This window comes from Dendrobates tinctorius, unplaced genomic scaffold (genome assembly GCF_039654945.1).
Source record: "Dendrobates tinctorius isolate UK_male_01 unplaced genomic scaffold, ASM3965494v1 ptg000237l, whole genome shotgun sequence".
Classification (NCBI taxonomy): Eukaryota; Metazoa; Chordata; class Amphibia; order Anura; family Dendrobatidae; genus Dendrobates; species Dendrobates tinctorius.
In genome coordinates, this window is record NW_027361904.1 from 2121674 (window position 1) to 2145144 (window position 23471).

Below are 23471 nucleotides of genomic sequence, written 5' to 3' on the forward strand. Positions count from 1 at the left end.
GATGGGTATATGGGCACTGGACTATGGGATGGAGGATGTGTGATGGGTATATGGGCATGGGACTATGGGATGGAGGATATGTATGATGGGTATATGGGCACGGGACTATGGGATTGAGCATGTGTGATGGGTATATGGGCACTGGACTATGGGATGGAGGATGTGTGATGGGTATATGGGCATGGGACTATGGGATGGAGGATATGTATGATGGGTATATGGGCACGGGACTATTGGATGGAGGATGTGTGATGGGTATATGGGCACTGGACTATGGGATGGAGGACATGTATGATGGGTATATGGGCACGGGACTATGGGATGGAGGATATGTATGATGGGTATATGGGCACGGGACTATGGGATGGAGGATATGTATGATGGGTATATGGGCACTGGACTATGGGATGGAGGATATGTATGATGGGTATATGGGCACTGGACTATGGGATTGAGCATGTGTGATGGGTATATGGGCACGGGACTATGGGATGGAGGACATGTATGATGGGTATATGGGCACGGGACTATGGGATGGAGGACATGTATGATGGGTATATAGGCACGGGACTATGGGATGGAGGATGTGTGATGGGTATATGGGCACTGGACTATGGGATGGAGGACATGTATGATGGGTATATGGGCACGGGACTATGGGATGGAGGATGTGTGATGGGTATATGGGCACGTGATTATGGGATGGAGGATATGTATGATGGGTATATGGGCACTGGACTATGGGATGGAGTATATGTATGATGGGTATATGGGCACTGGACTATGGGATGGAGGATATGTATGATGGGTATATGGGCACTGGACTATGGGATGGAGGATATGTATGATGGGTATATGGGCACGGGACTATGGGATGGACGATATGTATGATGGGTATATGGGCATGGGACTATGGGATGGAGGATGTGTGATGGGTATATGGGAACGGGACTATGGGATGGAGGATGTGTGATGGGTATATGGGCACTGGACTATGGGATGGAGGACATCTATGATGAGTATATGGGCATGGGACTATGAGATGGAGGATGTGTGATGGGTATATGGGAACGGGACTATGGGATGGAGGATGTGTGATGGGTATATGGGCACTGGACTATGGGATGGAGGACATCTATGATGAGTATATGGGCATGGGACTATGAGATGGAGGATGTGTGATGGGTATATGGGCACTGGACTATGGGATGGAGGACATCTATGATGAGTATACGGGCATGGGACTATGGGATGGAGGATGTGTGATGGGTATATGGGAACGGGACTATGGGATGGAGGATGTGTGATGGGTATATGGGCACTGGACTATGGGATGGAGGACATCTATGATGAGTATATGGGCATGGGACTATGGGATGGAGGATGTGTGATGGGTATATGGGAACGGGACTATGGGATGGAGGATGTGTGATGGGTATATGGGCACTGGACTATGGGATGGAGGATATGTATGATGGGTATATGGGCATGGGACTATGAGATGGAGGATGTGTGATGGGTATATGGGCACGGGACTATGGGATGGAGGATATGTATGATGGGTATATGGGCACTGGACTGTGGGATGGAGCATATGTATGATAGCTATATGGGCACGCGACTATGGGATGGAGGATGTGTGATGGGTATATGGGCACTCGACTATGGGATGGAGGATATGTATGATGGGTATATGGGCACTGGACTATGGGATGGAGGATATGTATGATGGGTATATGGGCACGGGACTATGGGATGGAGGATGTGTGATGGGTATATGGGCACGGGCCTATGGGATGGAGGATGTGTGATGGGTATATGGGCACTGGACTGTGGGATGGAGAATATGTATGATGGGTATATGGGCACTGGACTATGGGATGGAGGATATGTATGATGGGTATATGGGCACTGGACTATGGGATGGAGGATATGTATGATGGGTATATGGGCACGGGACTATGGGATGGAGGATGTGTGATGGGTATATGGGCATGGGACTATGGGATGGAGGATGTGTGATGGGTATATGGGTACTGGACTGTGGGATGGAGGATATGTATGATGGGTATATGGGCACTGGACTATGGGATGGAGGATATGTATGATGGGTATATGGGCACGGGACTATGGGATGGACGATATGTATGATGGCTATATGGGCATGGGACTATGGGATGGAGGATGTGTGATGGGTATATGGGCACGGGACTATGGGATGGATGATGTGTGATGGGTATATGGGCACGGGACTATGGGATGGAGGATGTGTGATGGGTATATGGGCACGGGACTATGGGATGGAGGATGTGTGATGGGTATATGGGAACGGGACTATGGGATGGAGGATATGTATGATGGGTATATGGGCACTGGACTGTGGGATGGAGCATATGTATGATAGCTATATGGGCACGAGACTATGGGATGGAGGATGTGTGATGGGTATATGGGCACGGGACTATGGGATGGAGGATATGTATGATGGGTATATGGGCACTGGACTGTGGGATGGAGCACATGTATGATAGCTATATGGGCACGGGACTATGGGATGGAGGATAATCATTATTACTATGCCCGGGAAATGCTGGGCTCTTCAGCTAGTTCACTATAAAATTATGAGAATTAGTCAAAATTATGTGAATAGGTTTCTTCAGATTAAAAAAAATAAAAATCATGGCCACATTCAATTTTTTTTTTTTAAACCACTCGTGGGATTAGTAATCAAAATATCAAGAAAATCAATAGAGGACTGACTATATTTACATGTTAACTTGATGTTCAGCTTATTGCCATTTAAAGTCCCAACAAAGTCAAGGAGGTCTCGCTCTGAGCCCTGCCATATCATGAGAATATCATCGATATAGCGGACCCAGAGCAAGACCCCCTCGATATGCGCAATGGGTTCCTCCTCTTTTGGGGGACTCCCTTTTAAATATATAGTTATTGTGATTGTTTCATTAACATGATATTCTCCCAATGGTACTATATTTTTTCACTAGTTTAGCACTTCTCTTGTTTACTTAATGCATAGTCACCTAAATAATCTAGTTTATCGTGCTATTGATATTATATATTCTAATTAGTAACTGGATTTACCGTTCACATTTTAGTCCTTCCTTCCCCTCATAAAGGACATATTTTTGCTTGGAAACATAGGGAATTTTTACCTCTATTTAGCGCAGGTATTCTGTTTGATGTGGTGTTTCCTGTGCGTGATCCGGTTTCTGGCGTCGTCATGACGACGCGTCCCTGTGTTGCCGCTTCCTCCCTCCTGCTCTGATGCGTCGAGCGTGGAAGGGGCGTGGCTTCACACGGCGCCGATCTGTGACGGCGCTTGTCCGGGTCTCTGGCTTCGTCATGACAACGCGTCCATGTGTTGCCGCCTCCCCCCCTCTCCTGCTCTGACGCGTCGAGTTTGGAGGAGGCGCGGCTTCACACGGCGCCGCTCAATGACGATGCTTGCCCGGGCCGCGCACAGGAAGCCAACATCAACGCCGCCTCCCAGTTCACTTTACTGTCATATAAAAGGGTGCAGAGGCAGCCCAATTATGTTCAGGGGTCTCCTGCCCGCACTTTAAGGTAAATATGCTTTAGCAGCAACTTTACATCAATGCCTGGGTATATGCTGGGTTTATACTCTTATTACCACTAGTGCTCATGTATGTTACATCACCCAGTATCCTCAATCTGGCTTGTCTTTTGCATTTTCATGTGCCTCATTTCATTTGGCGCTTTTATACACCACTGTGTTCTTATTATTAAATCAAATCTGTGCATTCCTGTGGCTTTACTGTTCGCCAGGGAATTATAAGACTATAATATATGCAGCATTGCTATTTACCCTACGTGCGGTTCTTTGTGTGTTATGTTCCCCGCATTATTATGTCTATTCTTATCTATGAATTTATTATGTCTTAAATAAAGTTTGTAATTTTAGGCATTGCTTCTTTCTTTTTTGGATGGTCTTTTCATGAAGCATTCTGTCTATTAGGCTTCTGTTGTTTTGGATAAATATGTACATAGATTAGTTACTGCAAATTATGTCCTTCTTGGCTAAAAATACTCTTCAAAATTATTAAGTGTTTTTACCCCTCTGTAAAATATGTAGTGTGACTTCTGCCAGAGTCTGTGCTATGGAGCAGAGGGGCACCGCAGTCAGACCCTCATAAAACAAATGTCCTATATGCCTTCTAAACGGACCAGGCTGTATGGGTTGTAGAGAATGGTAAGTGCTTACAGAAGGCCGACGTACACAGAAAAACAACGGTGGGACCTAAGAAACTGGTTATATAAGCGATTATCATGTTATTTTTATTTCCTTTTTTTTTTTTATTTACTATATTTTTCACACCATAAGAGGCACCCCAAATTTTGGTGAGTAAAGTAGAAAGAAAAAAAAAAAGATTTTTGATAAAATGAGGATCTTATAGTCCGTGTTTACGGTAGCTAACACGGGGAGTGGTGGATTGGGGTCACAGGAGGCAGAGTCCGTGCTTCCTGAAACCGGCGGCCTTGGGATGGTGCTGCAGGCCCTTGGGGGAGGGGGGGGCTGCAAGGCTGCGGGTCCTGGGCTGGAAGAAGAGATCGGGCTTCAGGAAAAAGGCCTCCTCATTCCCCACACAGCCCCTCATCTTCCCCCAATTCCCCACACAGCCCTTCATCATCTTCCCTATGCATCCCCACTCACGTAACATCGATCCCTTTCCAAAATAGATCCTCAGAGCACTCACACCAAGTCCTACGTCCTCATTCCCATTTGTACAAGAGTCCATGGTGCAGCCCCAGTCTTCTCACACAGCTCCATGGTGCGCCCCTCAGTCCTCTCCTCACACGGCTCCATGGTGCGGCCCCTCAGTCCTCTCCTCACACGGCTCCATGGTGCGGCCCCTCAGTCCTCTCCTCACACGGCTCCATGGTGCGGCCCCTCAGTCCTCTCCTCACACAGCTCCATGGTGCAGCCCCTCAGTCCTCTCCTCACACGGCTCCATGGTGCGGCCCCTCAGTCCTCTCCTCACACGGCTCCATGGTGCGGCCCTTCAGTACTCTCCTCACACAGCTCCATGGTGCGGCCAGTGGTGGGATTCAAATTTTCAACAACAGGTTCTGTGTTTGTGTGTAGGAAAGCCACACCCATTTTTAAGCCACACCCATTTTTAAGCCACACCCATTTACACACACCTTTTCCTCAAACATATACAAGTAGGGGCGCAGTCAAACAGTTAAAAAAAAAAATAATAAATTGGAATGAGATCAGAACAGTGCACAGGTCCCAAAAAGGCAGCACAGGTCCCCAGTAGGCAGCACAGGTCCCTAGTAGGCAGCACACGTCCCCAGTAGGCAGCACACGTCCCCAGTAGGCAGCACACGTCCCCAGTAGGCAGGACAGGTCCCCAATATGCAGCACAGGTCCCCAGTATGCCGCACACATCCCCATTAGGCAGCACAGGTCCCCAGTATGCCGCACACATCCCCATTAGGCAGCACAGGTCCCCAGTATGCAGCACACATCCCCATTAAGCAGCACACGTCCCCAATATGCAGCACACGACCCCATTAGGCAGCACACGTCCCCATTAGGCACCACACGTCCCCATTAGGCACCACACGTCCCCATTAGGCACCACACGTCCCCATTAGGCACCACACGTCCCCATTAGGCAGGACAGGTCCCCAATATGCAGCCAGCACATGTCCCCATTAGGCAGCACATACTGACCTGACACAGCAGCACCGACCAGTCCAGGATGATGAAGATGGCAGGCCGGGCCCGGGGTGACTAAGAAGGCAGGCCGCAGACCACGCGCAACTCACACTGGTTAGTATCAGTGCGCGGGGGCCGCTGGGGTCCGGCGGGGTGTGCTCAATCCCTGCTGCTGGCCGGCTGCACGTATCAGTGCGCGGTATCCGGCGCGGCGGGCAGGACTAGTAAGCAGAGCAAGAGTCCTCCTCTGCCTCCTGCTCCTTGCCGGCTGCTGCAGGAACACAAAGTACCGGATCGCGGCCGTGAATCTCCCCGGTTCGGGGAACCGGCTGCTTTTTTAACCACCGGTTCCACCGAACCGGGGAGAACCCGCTGAATCCCACCCCTGGGTGCGGCCCCTCAGTCGTCTCCTCACACAGCTCCATGGTGCGGCCCTTCAGTCCTCTCCTCACACGGCTCCATGGTGCAGCCCCTCAGTCGTCTCCTCACACAGCTCCATGGTGCGGCCCTTCAGTCCTCTCCTCACACAGCTCCATGGTGCGGCCCCTCCGTCCTCTCCTCACACGGCTCCATGGTGCAGCCCCTCAGTCCTCTCCTCACACGGCTCCATGGTGCGGCCCTTCAGTCCTCTCCTCACACAGCTCCATGGTGCAGCCCCTCAGTACTCTCCACACACAGCTCAATGGTGCGGCCCCTCAGTCGTCTCCTCACACGGCTCCATGGTGCGGCCCCTCAGTCCTCTCCTCACACGGCTCCATGGTGCGGCCCCTCAGTCCTCTCCTCACACGGCTCCATGGTGCGGCCCCTCAGTCCTCTCCTCACACGGCTCCATGGTGCGGCCCCTCAGTCCTCTCCTCACACGGCTCCATGGTGCGGCCCCTCAGTCCTCTCCTCACACGGCTCCATGGTGCGGCCCCTCAGTCCTCTCCTCACACGGCTCCATGGTGCGGCCCCTCAGTCCTCTCCTCACACGGCTCCATGGTGCGGCCGCTCAGTCCTCTCCTCACACGGCTCCATGGTGCGGCCCTTCAGTCCTCTCCTCACACAGCTCCATGGTGCGGCCAGTGGTGGGATTCAAATTTTTAACAACAGGTTCTGTGTTTGTGTGTAGGAAAGCCACACCCATTTTTAAGCCACACCCATTTTTAAGCCACACCCATTTTTAAGCCACACCTTTTCCTCAAACATATACAAGTAGGGGCGCAGTCAAACAGTTAAAAAAAAATAATAATAAATTGGAATGAGATCAGAACAGTGCACAGGTCCCAAAAAGGCAGCACAGGTCCCCAATAGGCAGCACACGTCCCCAATAGGCAGCACACGTCCCCAATAGGCAGCACACGTCCCCAATAGGCAGCACACGTCCCCAATAGGCAGCACAGGTCCCCAGTATGCACCACACATCCCCATTAGGCACCACACGTCCCCATTAGGCACCACACGTCCCCATTAGGCACCACACGTCCCCATTAGGCACCACACGTCCCCATTAGGCACCACACGTCCCCATTAGGCACCACAGCAGGTCCCCATTAGGCAGCAGCAGCACATACTGACCTGACACAGCAGCACCGACCAGTCCAGGATGATGAAGATGGCAGGCCGGGCCCGGGGTGACTAGGAAGGCAGGCCGCAGACCACGCGCAGCTCACACTGGTTAGTATCAGTGCGCGGGGGCCGCTGGGGTGTGCTCAATCCCTGCGGCTGGCCGGCTGCAAGTATCAGTGCGCGGTATCCGGCGCAGCGGGCGGGGCTAGGAAGCAGAGCAAGAGTCCTCCTCTGCCTCCTGCTCCTTGCCGGCTGCTGCAGGAACACAAAGTACCGGATCGCGGCCGTGAATCTCCCCGGTTCGGGGAACCGGCTGCTTTTTTAACAACCGGTTCCACCGAACCGGGGAGAACCCGCTGAATCCCACCCCTGGGTGCGGCCCCTCCGTCCCCTCCTCACACGGCTCCGTGGCGCGGCCCCTCCGTCCCCTCCTCACACGGCTCCGTGGCGCGGCCCCTCCGTCCCCTCCTCACACGGCTCCGTGGCGCGGCCCCTCCGTCCCCTCCTCACACGGCTCCGTGGCGCGGCCCCTCAGTCCTCTCCTCACACGGCTCCATGGTGCGGCCCCTCAGTCCTCTCCTCACACAGCTCCATGGTGCGGCCCCTCAGTCCTCTCCTCACACAGCTCCATGGTGCGGCCCCTCAGTCGTCTCCTCTCACGGCTCCATGGTGCAGCCCCTCAGTCCTCTCCTCTCACGGCTCCGTGGTGCGGCCCCTCAGTCCTCTCCTCACACAGCTCCGTGGCGCGGCCCCTCAGTCCTCTCCTCACACGGCTCCATGGTGCGGCCCCTCAGTCCTCTCCTCACACAGCTCCATGGTGCGGCCCCTCAGTCCTCTCCTCACACAGCTCCATGGTGCGGCCCCTCAGTCCTCTCCTCACACGGCTCCATGGTGCGGCCCCTCAGTCCTCTCCTCTCACGGCTCCGTGGCGCGGCCCCTCAGTCCTCTCCTCACACGGCTCCATGGTGCGGCCCCTCAGTCCTCTCCTCACACGGCTCCGTGGCGCGGCCCCTCAGTCCTCTCCTCACACGGCTCCATGGTGCAGCCCCTTAGTCGTCTCCTCACACAGCTCCATGGTGCGGCCCCTCAGTCCTCTCCTCACACAGCTCCATGGTGCGGCCCCTCAGTCCTCTCCTCACACAGCTCCATGGTGCGGCCCCTCAGTCCTCTCCTCACACAGCTCCATGGTGCGGCCCCTCAGTCCTCTCCTCACACGGCTCCATGGTGCGGCCCCTCAGTCCTCTCCTCACACGGCTCCATGGTGCGGCCCCTTAGTCGTCTCCTCACACAGCTCCATGGTGCGGCCCCTCAGTCCTCTCCTCTCACGGCTCCATGGTGCGGCCCCTCAGTCCTCTCCTCTCACGGCTCCATGGTGCGGCCCCTCAGTCCTCTCCTCACACGGCTCCATGGTGCGGCCCCTCAGTCCTCTCCTCACACAGCTCCATGGTGCGGCCCCTTAGTCGTCTCCTCACACGGCTCCATGGTGCGGCCCCTTAGTCGTCTCCTCACACAGCTCCATGGTGCGGCCCCTCAGTCCTCTCCTCACACGGCTCCATGGTGCGGCCCCTCAGTCCTCTCCTCACACGGCTCCATGGTGCGGCCCCTTAGTCGTCTCCTCACACAGCTCCATGGTGCGGCCCCTCAGTCCTCTCCTCTCACGGCTCCATGGTGCGGCCCCTCAGTCCTCTCCTCACACAGCTCCATGGTGCGGCCCCTCAGTCCTCTCCTCACACGGCTCCATGGTGCGGCCCCTCAGTCCTCTCCTCACACAGCTCCATGGTGCAGCCCCTCAGTCCTCTCCTCTCACGGTTCCATGGTGCGGCCCCTCAGTCCTCTCCTCACACGGCTCCATGGTGCGGCCCCTCAGTCCTCTCCTCACACGGCTCCATGGTGCGGCCCCTCAGTCCTCTCCTCACACGGCTCCATGGTGCGGCCCCTCAGTCCTCTCCTCTCACGGCTCCATGGTGCAGCCCCTCAGTCCTCTCCTCACACAGCTCCATGGTGCAGCCCCTCAGTCCTCTCCTCACACGGCTCCATGGTGCGGCCCCTTTCTGCTATTGGCAATGGCTCTTCACTGGACTGAAAGACGTCCCGCCCCTTCCGGTGACGTCTTCACCTCAGGAAATCAACTCCGATCTAGTCACTACCGAGGTATGTGTGTGTTTCTGTCACTCGCTTCTATGGCGCCACCATATTCCTCAGCGCTGTACAGACATTATCACAATCTAATTCCCCATCAGTCTCTGGAGCGCGGGAGGAAACACGGGGAGAACATACAGACTCCCTGCAGATGGCGCCCTCCTCCTGTTATTGGGGAGGATTAACCCTTTATGCGGCTGATGATGGGAGGAGTTGTAGTTGTTATTCTCTGTGTGGTTACATCTGATGTCACATGACCGCTGCTGTATTCAGTCTCCAGCCCCCAGGACTCTCCTGTACCTTCCTCCCTATGACATGGCCTCAGTGTGGCCCCTCAGGGCTCCTGTACCTTCCTCCCTATGACATGGCCTCAGTGTGGCCCCTCAGGGCTCCTGTACCTTCCTCCCTATGACATGGCCTCAGTGTGGCCCCTCAGGCCTCCTGTACCTTCCTCCCTATGACATGGCCTCAGTGTGGCCCCTCAGGGCTCTTGTACCTTCCTCCCTATGACATGGCCTCAGTGTGGCCCCTCAGGGCTCCTGTACCTTCCTCCCTCTGACATGGCCTCAGTGTGGCCCCTCAGGACTCCTGTACCTTCCTCCCTATGACATGGCCTCAGTGTGGCCCCTCAGGGCTCCTGTACCTTCCTCCCTATGACATGGCCTCAGTGTGGCCCCTCAGGGCTCCTGTACCTTCCTCCCTCTGACATGGCCTCAGTGTGGCCCCTCAGGACTCCTGTACCTTGCTCCCTCTGACATGGCCTCAGTGTGGCCCCTCAGGGCTCGCCTCCTGTACCTTCCTCCCTATGACATGTCCTCAGTGTGGCCCCTCAGGACTCCTGTACCTTCCTCCCTATGACATGGCCTCAGTGTGGCCCCTCAGGGCTCCTGTACCTTCCTCCCTCTGACATGGCCTCAGTGTGGCCCCTCAGGACTCCTGTACCTTCCTCCCTATTACATGGCCTCAGTGTGGCCCCTCAGGGCTCCTGTATCTTCCTCCCTCTGACATGGCCTCAGTGTGGCCCCCCAGGGCTCCTGTACCTTCCTCCCTATGACATGGCCTCAGTGTGGCCCCTCAGGGCTCCTGTACCTTCCTCCCTATGACATGGCCTCAGTGTGGCCCCTCAGGGCTCCTGTACCTTCCTCCCTATGACATGGCCTCAGTGTGGCCCCTCAGGGCTCCTGTACCTTCCTCCCTATGACATGGCCTCAGTGTGGCCCCTCAGGGCTCCTGTACCTTCCTCCCTCTGACATGGCCTCAGTGTGGCCCCTCAAGGCTCCTGTACCTTCCTCCCTATGACATGGCCTCAGTGTGGCCCCTCAGGGCTCCTGTACCTTCCTCCCTCTGACATGGCCTCAGTGTGGCCCCTCAGGACTCCTGTACCTTGCTCCCTCTGACATGGCCTCAGTGTGGCCCCTCAGGGCTCGCCTCCTGTACCTTCCTCCCTATGACATGGCCTCAGTGTGGCCCCTCAGGACTCCTGTACCTTCCTCCCTATGACATGGCCTCAGTGTGGCCCCTCCGGGCTCCTGTACCTTCCTCCCTATGACATGGCCTCAGTGTGGCCCCTCAGGGCTCCTGTACCTTCCTCCCTCTGACATGGCCTCAGTGTGGCCCCTCAGGACTCCTGTACCTTCCTCCCTATCACATGGCCTCAGTGTGGCCCCTCAGGGCTCCTGTATCTTCCTCCCTCTGACATGGCCTCAGTGTGGCCCCCCAGGGCTCCTGTACCTTCCTCCCTATGACATGGCCTCAGTGTGGCCCCCAGGACTCTCCTGTACCTTCCTCCCTATGACATGGCCTCAGTGTGGCCCCTCAGGGCTCCTGTACCTTCCTCCCTATGACATGGACTCAGTGTGGCCCCTCAGGACTCCTGTACCTTCCTCCCTATGACATGGCCTCAGTGTGGCCCCTCAGGGCTCCTGTACCTTCCTCCCTATGACATGGACTCAGTGTGGCCCCTCAGGGCTCCTGTACCTTCCTCCCTCTGACATGGACTCAGTGTGGCCCCTCAGGACTCCTGTACCTTCCTCCCTATGACATGGCCTCAGTGTGGCCCCTCAGGGCTCCTGTACCTTCCTCCCTATGACATGGACTCAGTGTGGCCCCTCAGGGCTCCTGTACCTTCCTCCCTCTGACATGGACTCAGTGTGGCCCCTCAGGACTCCTGTACCTTCCTCCCTATGACATGGCCTCAGTGTGGCCCCTCAGGGCTCCTGTACCTTCCTCCCTATGACATGGACTCAGTGTGGCCCCCCAGGGCTCCTGTACCTTCCTCCCTATGACATGGCCTCAGTGTGGCCCCCAGGACTCTCCTGTACCTTCCTCTCTATGACATGGCCTCAGTGTGGCCCCTCAGGGCTCCTGTACCTTCCTCCCTATGACATGGCCTCAGTGTGGCCCCTCAGGGCTCCTGTACCTTCCTCCCTATGACATGGACTCAGTGTGGCCCCCCAGGGCTCCTGTACCTTCTTCCCTATGACATGGACTCAGTGTGGCCCCTCAGGGCTCCTGTACCTTCCTCCCTCTGACATGGCCTCAGTGTGACCCCTCAGGGCTCCTGTACCTTCCTCCCTATGACTTGGCCTCAGTGTGGCCCCTCAGGGCTCCTGTACCTTCCTCCCTATGACATGGACTCAGTGTGGCCCCCCAGTGCTCCTGTACCTTCCTCCCTATGACATGGCCTCAGTGTGGCCCCTCAGGGCTCCTGTACCTTCCTCCATATGACATGGACTCAGTGTGGCCCCTCAGGGCTCATGTACCTTCCTCCCTCTGACATGGCCTCAGTGTGGCCCCTCAGGGCTCCTGTACCTTCCTCCCTATAACATCATCTCAGTGTGTCCCCTGAGGTCTCGTGTCCAGCAGCCCAGTACTCCTCTGCTTTGCTACAAGGACATGGTCTGTATTGGCCCTGTGTTCTCAGTGTTTCCATCACATCAGCATTATGATTGTGTAACAACTCACAGGGGTAATTAGGTAAAACACTAGAAACTGCAACTGACCCTGCTTATGTCTGTACAGACTAGAAATTCTGACCTAGCAGTTCCTACATGGGCTGGAATAGCCCTAACAACAGAAGATACTATGGTCGTTCGGACCTGTGCTGTCTGAAAGGCCGTCAGGTGCTTCACATTCCTTCTAAGGAACCGGAGGGCAGAGCAGAGTGTAAATTACCTACTGAAGGGAAGGAGTGCTGTGATAGAAAGAGATTCCAGAGTGAGTGAAAACAAACCACAAAATACAAAATGAGAAGATAAGGTACTGCTGGATAGTATGCCGCCTACTTCCGAAACTAGAAACAGAAGAAAGGTGCAGGGTGAAAAGATTAATCAGCAGAGAGATAAACCCTCCCTGGTCTATCACTGACTGGCATAAACAACGGCAGTATGGCTGGACATCAAAATGAAAATATCACCATCATATAATACCAGCAGGGGGAAAGTATGTAAAGCTGCACCGAAAGGTGATTGGGTAGACAGATGAATAAAGGAAAATATCTGTTAGCCTCAACAGACTAAAGAAAGGATAACAGACAGTGAGAACACCAGAAACCTGCTCCAAAGACAGTGAGGACAGCAGGAACCTGCTCCAGAGACAGGACAGCAGGAACCTGCTCCAGAGACAGTGAGGACACCAGGAACTAGCTCCAAAGACAGTGAGGACACCAGGAGCCTGCTCCAGAGACAGTGAGGACACCAGGAACCTGCTCCAGAGACAGTGATGTCACCAGAAGTCTGCTCCAGAGACAGTGAGGACAGCAGGAACCTGCTCCAAAGACAGTGAGGACAGCAGGAACCTGCTCCAAAGACAGTGAGGACAGCAGGAACCTGCTCCAGAGACAGGACAGCAGGAACCTGCTCCAGAGACCGTGTGGACACCAGGAACTAGCTCCAAAGACAGTGAGGACACCAGGAGCCTGCTCCAGAGACAGTGAGGACATCAGGAACCTGCTCCAGAGACAGTGATGTCACCAGAAGTCTGCTCCAGAGACAGTGAGGACACCAGGAACCTGCTCCAGAGACATTCAGGGCACCAGGACCCTGCTCCAGAGACAGTGATGTCACCAGAAGTTTGCTCCAGAGACAGTGAGGACACCAGAAACCTGCTCCAGAGACAGTAAGGACATCAGGAAGCTGCTCCAGAGACAGTGATGTCACCAGAAGTCTGCTCCAGAGACACTGAGGACACCAGGAACTTGCTCCAGAGACAGTGAGGAGACCAGAAACCTGATCCAGAGACATTCAGAGCACCAGGACCCTGCTCCAGAGACAGTGATGTCACCAGAAGTCTGCTTCAGAGACAGTGAGGACACCAGAAACAGTGAGGGCACTATGACCCTGCTCCAGAGACAGTCATGTCACCAGAAGTCTGCTCCAGAGACAGTGAGGACACCAGAAACCTGCTCCAGAGACAGTAAGGACTCCAGGAACCTGCTCCAGAGACAGTGATGTCACCAGAAGTCTGTTCCAGAGACACTGAGGACACCAGGAACCTGCTCCGGAGACAGTGAGGAGACCAGAAACCTGATCCAGAGACATTCAGGGCACCAGGACCCTGCTCCAGAGACAGTGATATCACCAGAAGTCTGCATCTGAGACAGTGAGGACACCAGGAACCTGCTCCAGAAACAGTGAGGGCACCAGGACCCTGCTCCAGAGACAGTGATGTCCCCAGAAGTCTGCTCCATAGACAGTGAGGACACCAGAAACCTGCTCCAGAGACGGTGAGGGCACCAGGAACCTGCTCCAGAGACAGCGAGGACACCAGAAGTCTGCTCCAGTGAAAAGGTGTAACGGCTGTGGCTCAGCGGATAGAAAAGTCAACCACAAAGCACAGGTTCAAGGGTTTGAACCCAGACGCCTGACAACCGGTACCTGGCCTCTCCATTATCAGCTGAAGAGATCCCCTTCCATCTTCACGTGACAGATCTGGGAGCAGTGATCTCTGTGTGATTTCACTGTGTGATCTCCTCTGTTCAGCCTCTGTCACGCCGTCCTTTGTTTCTTGGCATTATTATTTATTTATATAGCACCATTAATTCCATGGGGCTGTATATGAGAAAGGGGGGTGCATTATATTATGAGGGAGCATGATACCCCTATGAGGTGCATTATATTATGGGGGAGCATTATACCACTATTGGGGGGGAGCATTATACCCCTATGAGAGGAGTATTATACCCCTTTTGGGGGAGCATGATACCCCTATGGGGTGCATTATACCCCTATGGGGTGCATTATGTTATGGGGGAGCGTTATACCCCTATGGGGGAGCGTTATATAGTAGAAGTGCATTATACCGCTATGGGGCTGCATTGTACTGCTATATATAACTATGGGATGCATTATACTTCTTTGTATGGCTATGGGATGCATTATGCTATTATGGATGACTATGGAGGCAATATGGAGAGACGAGGCAGAATGGGAGGACACGTGGGGAACAGAATACGAGGACATGTGGGGTCCAGAATGTGGGATATTATTACTGTAGGCGCTAATTAAAGGATATTGTTTTTGAGGATACCGTTTTCAGTGTGGGGGAGTAGAGGTCCTGTAACTGTGCAGAGTGACATGGTCACTTCTTTTTCATCTGACTTAGTGTCATGCCCGCCATGTCCGTTATGCCTGTCATGCCCGCCTTGTCTGTTATGTCGCATGACTCCTGGAGCGGTGTGCACGAGCACTGAATTCTCATGCCGTTATGTCTCGTGCTGCAAGATGCCTGGAGCGGTGTGCACGCGCGCCTTACCTCATGGCTGCACGCCGTTGATAGGTAACCATCCGTCTCTGCTCTGATTCTGCAATCCTCTATGTATTCCTCGTGAGCCCCTGGTCATGTGACCTTTCCTATGTTCCAGCACTGTCTGATTCTGCAATCCTCTATGTATTCCTGGATCCCCTGATCATGTGACCTCTATGGTTCAGCCCAGTCTGATCTAGCAACGCTCTCTATGATCCTGGAGGGTCTGAACCGGAAGTCCTTCCCTGATCCTCACCTGGAAGTGCAGGTGCTCTGGTGCTATATCAGACCACCCCTTCCTATGGTCGGGGCCTGAGTATCGTGTTGCTTCCCTGCGTTTCGGCTTGGTCTGCTCGGTCGCTCCATGTATTCTGTGCTCCTGCGCTCTGCTCTGTCGTGCGTCTCTGCACACGCTCTGTGCTTGTACTCTGCCTCTTGTCTCGTGCCATGTCTTGTGTTGTCTCTCGTGCCATGTTTGTCCTTGCCTTGCTTTGCCTTGTAGTACTTCCACTGTTCTCTGCCTTAGCCTGTTTTCCAGGGCTGTGGAGTCGGAGTCGTGTAGTCGGAGTCGGTGCTCATTTTGGTGGAGTCGGAGTCGGAGTCGGTATAAAATGGACAGACTCCGACTCCTAAAATATATAATAAATTGGGTACAGTAATTCAATGCAGGATGTGCTGAATATTTTTTCATAGGAGTTTGGGAAAGTTATGAAATGTCCTATAAATGGCTGTTATATTCCTGATCTAAGGCTACATTCACACACAGCGTTTTTCCTGTGTTTTTTGAGGATACGTTTTTCAGCTGCAAAAGCTGATCATCTTTTTAAAAAACTGCATCACCTGAAAGGTTTTTGAGCTCATAGATAATGTTTTCAATAGCAAAAGCAGATTAGAAATCTGCTCTATCTATCCATATCTGTCTATCCATATCGTATCTGTACCAAAAAGAATGAAAACCGGGTAGTACACCAATATATATTCTGTTCTATCTAAATATCTTGATTATTGGATCATAAAAATGATTAAATGTCTGAGGTTCACATTGTACTACAATAAATTTTTCACTTAAATATAAGCAATATGTGTGGGAGTCGGAGTCGTGGAGTCGGAGTTGGAGTCGGAGTCGGTGTAAGGGAAATTGAGGAGTCGGAGTCGCAGGTTTGGCTTACCGACTCCACAGCCCTGCTGTTTTCGCCATGTTGTGTCCTTGCTCTGCCTTGCCTGTTTCGCTTTGTCTGGTCCTTGCTATTCTGAGCCTTGTAGTGCTTCTCATGTTTCTTTTCTCTGCCTGGTTTTCCGTACTCTGTCCTTTGGTGCTCTCTTGCACATTTCCATGTCTAGTCTCAAGGCTCTGCCTTGACCCGGCTCTGGGCTTCGGCCTACGCTCCGCTGCTAGACTCTGTCCTATCATGTTCTCTTGCACATTTCCACGCTAGTCTCAAGGTTCTCCCTTGACCCGGCTCTGGGCTTCGGCCTACGCTCCGCTGCTAGCTCTGTTCTCGCTCCGACCTGGCTCTGTGTTTCTGTCTTTGTTCCGCTCCGTGTTCCGTACCTTGTCTTGCCTTGTTTCTCGCCTAGCCTTGCCTTGTTTCTCCGTGTGCCCTTTGCATGCGCCTGGCCTTCCTAGCCTCCTGCTTGTGCCTCAGCCGTGCCCGCCTGCTTGTGCCTCAGCCGTGCTCGTCGGTCAGTGACAGCTGTGTCGCCTGCTATGCCCCAGCCGGGTTCGCTGGAGTCTTACCCGCCTGTTTGTGCTGCAGCCCGTCCAGCTAGCCAGTGCCCCAGCCGTGCTCTCTGTGCTTCCTTGCACTCACGCTGTCTCTGCACTGTGCTCTCCGTGCTTCTCTTAGCACGCTCAGGCCCTCGCCTGCCCCCCTGGCATACCTCCTCGTGCTTCTGTAAAAGTCATGTCCCCTGTCGTGCCCTCTCGCACGCACAGGTCCTAGCCTGTACTCTGTCCCTGATGTGTCCTCTGCACGCGCAGGACTCTGCTTTTAACCCTGACCCTGGCGTGTCTCTCTACACGCGCAGGACTCTGTCTTGAACCTTGACCCTGGCGTGCGCGCAGGAATCTGCCTTGAACCCTGACCCTGGCGTGTCTCTCTACACGCGCAGGACTCTGCCTTGAACCTGACCCTGGCGTGTCTCTCTGCACGCGCAGGACTCAGACACTCGTACCTAGTGTCTACCTGAGCCGGCCGTCTGGTGCCAGCAGTCGTGGTGGCTCACCCCCTTGGTCTTGCCCCTGACACTCCCTGTATAGGGGGTGGTTCCTCACAAGGTCAGCTCGCCCTAGGTGGGTGGGTGCCACAACCCAGAGGGTCCACTCTAAAGAAAAAGTCGACTCAGCGTAAGCTGACCTCGTCACACTTAGTATAGAGGTTGGAAGATGTGATGGCGGTCTGAACTGGATGTAGAAGAAAAGTAAAGATGAAGGGACTTCAACTAGAGACGTCACCGGTGAGTTAGTGTGTTACTGGTACACTTACACTATATACTATATACAGAACTCCTGTGTATAATGTCACTAGTGATCACGGTATTACCTGTACACTGACACTATATACAGATCTCCTTTATATAATGTCTCTGGGGATCCATGTATTACCTGTACACTGACACTATATACAGAGCTCCTGTGTATAATGTCACTGGGGATCCCTGTATTACCTGTACACTGACACTATATACAAAGCTTGTAACAACCCTGCTGGCATCGCTGCATGGCCTCCCATCCCCAACTCACCAACTTGCTCACTGCGCCAAGCCATGCTGTGAATTCTGTCTGCTGCCAGCCCTATGCTCTGTACCTCTGCTCTCCTGCATGCTTCCTGGCTGTGTGTGTATAGGGGAGCGGCGCCTGAACCCTCTGCTTCTTATGGAGTCAGGGTGCACCTGGCTAATGTGTCCCTGACCAATTACCTAGAGCCCTCTACTATTTAAGCCTGCCCCATCCACTGGAACATTGCCTGTGCAATGTCTCACCTCAGTTTCTTGCTGCTGAGTTAGCCAAGCCCTGTCCTATGTCTTGCCCTCTGTGGAAGCTTTGTGCTTAGTCTCTGTGTCTCGGTACCTTGCCTAGTAATTCTCTGTCTGCCCTCCAGGAGGCAGAATATCCTGGTCTCTGTGTCTTGTCTCAGCATTGTCTTGCCGCCTTCAGGAGGCAGTATTTCCTGGTCCCTGTACCTTGTCTCGTACTGTTTCTCTGTCTGAACTCTGCCCTACCTCTGTCTGTCAGTCTCCTTGTCTGTGGTTCCTTTCCCTGCTGTGTCTTTCCCTGTGTCCTCCCTGTCTGTACCCTGCACTCTTGCAGGCTCCGCCTTCCCTGCACTCTTGCAGGCTCCGCCTTCCCTGCACTCTTGCAGGCTCCGCCTTCCCTGCACTCTTGCAGGCTCCGCCTTCCCTGCACTCTTGCAGGCTCCGCCTACCCTGCACTCTTGCAGGCTCCGCCTACCCTGCACTCTTGCAGGCTCCGCCTACCCTGCACTCTTGCAGGCTCCGCCTACCCTGCACTCATTCAGGCTCTGCCTACTCCACACTCCTGCGGCTCCGCCTACTCCGCACTCCTGCTTTGTCATAGTCCACTCTCTCCTATCAGTACCCGTACCTGCACCTCCTGTTTGAACAGGACCCTACCTGTTACTCCTAATTCCATTCCTTGCGGCCAGTACCCGCTCCTGCTGTGTGAACAGATCCCTACCTGTTCCTTCTTACACCACATCTACCTTCCCTGTGTCTCCAAGCAGCGCCTTCCTGCCCTGTGTCTCCAAGCCATGCCTGCTTGCCCTGTGTCTCCAAGCCGTGCCTGCCTGCCCTGTGTCTCCAAGCCGTGCCTGCTTGCCCTGTGTCTCCAAGCCGTGCCTGCCTGCCCTGTGTCTCCAAGCCGTGCCTGCTTGCCCTGTGTCTCCAAGCCGTGCCTGCTTGCCCTGTGTCTCCAAGCCGTGCCTGCTTGCCCTGTGTCTCCAAGCCGTGCCTGCTTGCCCTGTGTCTCCAAGCCGTGCCTGCTTGCCCTATGTCTCCAAGCCGTGCCTGCTTGCCCTGTGTCTCCAAGCCGTGCCTGCTTGCCCTGTGTCTCCAAGCCGTGCCTGCTTGCCCTGTGTCTCCAAGCCGTGCCTGCTTGCCCTGTGTCTCCAAGCCGTGCCTGCTTGCCCTGTGTCTCCAAGCCGTGCCTGCTTGCCCTGTGTCTCCAAGCCGTGCCTGCTTGCCCTGTGTCTCCAAGCCGTGCCTGCTTGCCCAGTGTCTCATTCGTGCCAGTCTGCCCGGTATCTCAGCTGTGCCTGCCTGGGTACCAGTCGTGCCTGCCGTGCCCACCGGCCTGCCAGTCACTCGCACCTGACCAAGTGTCCTGTCCCCGAGTGGGATCAGCAGTCACAGCAAGACACCACCCTGGAGTGGCACCTGGCAGCTGCCTGCTGTACAACCCTGACCTCACCATTGGAGGCTCCAGAGAAGACCAAGGCAGCTGTCTTAGTCACGCCCCTTCCAGGGTAGTCTGATCTGTGGCACAGTGGGGCCACAACCCCCCGGCTCGCGCCAATCAGCCAAGGTGCGAGCGTGGCAGAGCTCCTGTGTAAAATGTCACTAGTGATCATTGTATTACCTGTACATTGACACTATATACAGAGTTCCTGTGTATAATGTCACTGGGGATCCCTGTATTATCTGTACACTGACGCTATATACAGAGCTCCTGTGTAAAATGGCACTAGTGATCATTGTAGTACCTGTACACTGACACTATATACAGAGCTCCTGTGTATAATGTCACTGGGGATCCCTGTATTACCTCTGTACACTGACACTATATACAGATCTCCTGTGTATAATGGCATTATTATTGTGTTTTTTTTTTATTAATGATCAGTATTGTAGTATTTGGTCACTATGTGGTGGTAATATGTGATCCGGCCATGGTGTGGCGGTATTTGCTCCTTGTATGTGCTATTATTTGGTCGCTATGTGGTGGTACTTTGTGGTCAGGTCATAGCGGTGGTATTTGTCCCTTTTATGTAGTAACTGGACATGGTGTGATGGTATTTGTTCCTTGTATGTGGTATTATTCGGTCACTATGTGGGGGTAATATGGTGTTTGGTCATGATGTCGTGGTATTTGTCCCCTTCTATGTAATATTATTGGTTATTATAAATATTGAAAAATAAATAAAAATATACCTAAAATTGTGCAGTTTTTCCAATAGAGGGCGGTGGGACTGTGGAAGATTCGAGGGATGGAGGCAGGGCTAGGGAGGAGCCTGGGCGGAGTTTCAAGGGGGCACCGAAAATTTTGCTGTTATGGGGCCCCAAAATTCCTAGTGGCAGCCCTGGTCACGGGAGAGGGTAAAAATGTTGGTTAGTTTTTTATACATGTTTCCTTTGTTTACATTACTAGCTGAAGAGCCCGGTGTTGCCCGGGCATAGTAACTAACTACGGTTAGTTATAACAAATTATAATGATTATATCTATATATATAAAGCTGAGTGTAGAGCCTCGCTTACTGTGCATAGCCACATTCACTATATTATCCCATATCATCCCGCCAGCCAGAGCTACCGGACTACTACCCATAATATCCCACATCATCCCATCAAAGCCACCAGACTATACTACCCCTAATATCCCACATCATCCCATCAGCCAGAGCCACCAGACATCTACTACTAATATCCCACATCATCCCGTCAGCCAGAGCCACCGGACTACTCCCCCTAATATCCCACATCATCCCATCAGCCAGAGCCACCGGACTACTACCACTAATATCCCACATCATCCCATCACAGCTGCCGGACTACTACCACTAATATCCTACATCATCCCATCAGAGCCACTAGACTACTACCACTAATATCCCACATGATTCCGTCAGAGCCACCGGAATACTACCACTAATATCCCACATCATCCCATCAGAGCCACTAGACTACTACCACTAATATCCCACATGATTCCGTCAGAGCCACCGGAATACTACCACTAATATCCCACATCATCCCATCAGAGCCACTAGACTACTACCACTAATATCCCACATGATTCCGTCAGAGCCACCGGAATACTACCCCTAATATCCCACATCATCCCGTCAGCCAGAGCCACCGGACTACTACCCCTAATATCCCACATCATCCCATCAGCCAGAGCCACCGGACTACTACCCCTAATATCCCACATCATCCCGTCATCCAGAGCCACCGGACAACTACCACTAATATCCCACATCATCCCATCAGAGCCACTAGACTACTACCACTAATATCCCACATGATTCCGTCAGAGCCACCGGAATACTACCACTAATATCCCACATCATCCCATCAGAGCCACTAGACTACTACCACTAATATCCCACATGATTCCGTCAGAGCCACCGGAATACTACCACTAATATCCCACATCATCCCATCAGAGCCACTAGACTACTACCACTAATATCCCACATGATTCCGTCAGAGCCACCGGAATACTACCCCTAATATCCCACATCATCCCGTCAGCCAGAGCCACCGGACTACTACCCCTAATATCCCACATCATCCCATCAGCCAGAGCCACCGGACTACTACCCCTAATATCCCACATCATCCCGTCATCCAGAGCCACCGGACAACTACCACTAATATCCCACATCATCCCATCAGAGCCACTAGACTACTACCACTAATATCCCACATGATTCCGTCAGAGCCACCGGAATACTACCACTAATATCCCACATCATCCCATCAGAGCCACTAGACTACTACCACTAATATCCCACATGATTCCGTCAGAGCCACCGGAATACTACCCCTAATATCCCACATCATCCCGTCAGCCAGAGCCACCGGACTACTACCCCTAATATCCCACATCATCCCATCAGCCAGAGCCACCGGACTACTACCCCTAATATCCCACATCATCCCGTCATCCAGAGCCACCGGACAACTACCACTAATATCCCACATCATCCCATCAGCCAGAGCCACCGGACTACTACCCCTAATATCCCACATCATCCTGTCACAGCTGCCGGACTACTACCACTAATATCCCACATCATCCCATCAGAGCCACTGTACTACTACCACTAATATCCCACATGATTCCGTCAGAGCCACCGGAATACTACCCCTAATATCCCACATCATCCCGTCAGCCAGAGCCACCGGACTACTACCCCTAATATCCCACATCATTCCGTCAGCCAGAGCCACCGGACAACTACCACTAATATCCCACATCATCCCGTCAGCCAGAGCCACCGGACTACTACCCCTAATATCCCACATCATCCCGTCAGCCAGAGCCACCGGACTACTGCCCCTAATATCCCACATCATCCTGTCAGCCAGAGCTTTAAGAGAGGCCTGGGGTCAGAACCAAAGCACTGGATGGATTTGCCCTGTCTTCCATATCAATGATCCCTTTAATAGAAGCCTGGGGTCAGAATCAGAGCGCTGAGGGATTTGCCCTAACTTCCATACCGGAGATCCCTTTAACCCCTTTCTGCCATATGACGTACTGTCCCGTCCATGTGACCTGGGACTTAATTCCCATGGACGGGATAGTACGTCATATGCGATCAGCGGCGCTCATGGAGGGGGGGGCGCAGCTGGGTGTCAGCTGATTATCACAGCTGACACCCGGCACTATGTGCCAGGGGTGGTCACGGACCGCCCCTGGCACATTAACCCCTGGCACACTGCGATCAAACATGATCGCAGTGTACCGGGGCCATATGGAAGTATTGCGTAGGGAGGGGGGTCCCTGCGTGCTTCCCTGAGCACCTCGGAACAACATGATGTGATTGCACTGTTCCGAGGGCCTCCTCCGTGCAGGGACCTGGATCCAATATGGCCACGGGGGCCTTCGGGGTCCTGCAGTGAGGCAGCTTTCTCAGTGCCTGCTGAGAGCAGGCACTGAGAAAGCCTCCTGCAGTGGCTGTCAGATCGCTGATCTGACACAGTGCACTGCAAAGTGTCAGATCAGCGATCTGATGCTATACAGTGATGTCCCCACCTGGGACAATATAATAAAGTAAAAAAAAAAAAAATCATGTGTAAAAATAATTTTTTAAAAAATCCTAAGGCTATGTGCACACGCTGCGGATTCTGCAGCGGATCCGCAGTGTTTCTGGCCCTACAGGTCCGCAGCAGTTTCTGCTGCGTTGTACTGTACCATTGTTTTCAATGGTGAAACCAAAAACGCTGTGCACATGCTGCGGATTTTTCCGCGCGATACAATCCGCAGCATGTCAATTCTTTGTGCGGAATCCGCTGCGGTTTCACACCTTATCCATTATGAGGTGTGAAACCACAAGGCCTAAACCACAGGACTTTTGACCTGCGGATTTAC

At 53.4% G+C, this 23471-nt stretch overlaps 1 protein-coding gene across 1 annotated transcript in view; it reads left to right on the plus strand.

Moving 5' to 3' along the window:
• The first annotated feature begins 9224 nt into the window (after window positions 1–9224).
• The window catches only part of LOC141060472 (uncharacterized), a 167087-nt gene continuing 152840 nt past the window's right edge, over window positions 9225–23471 (plus strand). The window contains 1 exon segment of the mRNA XM_073556737.1: window positions 9225–9406. The gene's annotated coding sequence lies outside the window, so the exon portion shown is untranslated.